This window comes from Gastrolobium bilobum, unplaced genomic scaffold (genome assembly GCF_033153095.1).
Source record: "Gastrolobium bilobum isolate Gb01-03AN ecotype WA unplaced genomic scaffold, APGP_CSIRO_Gbil_v1 utg7036, whole genome shotgun sequence".
Classification (NCBI taxonomy): domain Eukaryota; kingdom Viridiplantae; phylum Streptophyta; class Magnoliopsida; order Fabales; family Fabaceae; genus Gastrolobium; species Gastrolobium bilobum.
In genome coordinates, this window is record NW_026899659.1 from 90,943 (window position 1) to 92,480 (window position 1,538).

Here is a 1,538-nt window from a genome sequence, read left to right on the forward strand (position 1 = left end):
GAAGCTATGCTTCGAGGCTGCCGTGGTGGTAGATCTCAGAGAAGGGCCGAGGTGTCGAATAGGGAGTTAGGGTCTCACCGGGGTAGAGGTTGTTCGTCCCGGAATAAGTGCCTCAGAAAAAGTAGTCATTCAGTTCCATCTTCTCTACCCATGACCACCTTGGGTTCACATTCCAACATCCATGCTTTGCCCTATCCTTCCTCTGTCTCAGGAGGTGTCCCATGTTACTCTTGCGTCTACCTGAGTTCTAAGCTTATCACGCAAGGATGTGACTCGTTGGTCGAGTCCACTTTGGAAAGTTGCCGGCATGGAATTTTTGTGGATCGATGTCGGCATCTGGTGGGGCCAATGATCCGATTACTCTTTCTGACGTGCCCAGCTCTTCATCTTCTAGTATTTTTGATGCAGGTATATCCATTCTTTCCTTCTGATTTAAACTTTCCTATTTTTCTAGGCATTTATGGCATCTCCCCCTCGAGAGGTAGTAGAGGAATCTGGTTCTGCCGAGTCACGTTGTGGGTCTCTGCCATCCTCATTGACATCCCAGTTTCCATGGGTGACTCATGAGGTTTTGAATACCACGTTCGAGCTTTCTGCGAAGGACGTGTCTAGACTTTCAGTCGGGTCTGTTGAAAATTTTGACATCGTAGCTCCTGTAGAAGACGAACACGTATGTTCTGGCGGAACTGAAGAGGGTCCTTGCTTCTTTTTCTTCTACCGAGATTTCATTACTCAACTTGGACTCCGATTTCCGTTGACCGAATTTCAAATAGAGATACTCAATCATCTTCACATATGCCCTACACAACTCCATCCTAACGGGTGGAGTTTCATTAAGGTCTTTGAGCGATTTTGTGCCTACCTTGTTCTTCGTCCTTTCGTTATGGTCTTCTTTTTCTTCTTTCAAGTTATCTTTTGCCGAACTGGTCGCGAACCACCAGAACTGAAAGGTTGGATCACTGTCCGAGGTGTTCCTGGCCATAGACTCTTTAAGGTCTACACAGAGTCCTTTAAGGGTTTTAAAAACAAGTTCTTTAAGGTGTGCGCGCATCCCGGTAAGGAGGTATGGTTTCTCCAATATTGTGGCACGAAGGAAATAGAGGGAAAATTTCCCTTATGCTAGTCACCCGATCATTTCCATTTTCCTCCTTCCAGCTACCGCTTTAAAGAATCCCAGTTAGACTCCAATGATATTAATACCGTGATCACCATCGGTACATATCTTCAGACGCATCAACATGCTAGCGTTGCGTCTCTCATTTATAAATCTCAAGAGGAGCTTGATGCCGAATTAAGTATGTCTGATTGCTATATTGAAGTGCTTTATATTCTGCTTAACAGCTGATTTCATTATTTTGCTTTATTTTGCTTTTCAGTTCCCCAAATGGAAAAACAACCAAACGCTCTTCCAAGTTGGTTGGCCGCCTTGACCAAGGGAAAGAACGAGTCTACCTCCGGGTTGTTGCAGAAGGATACTTCCCCTGGGTTGGGGAAAAAGAGGAAGGTGTCAGGGCTGAATCCGCCCAAGGATGCTGTCA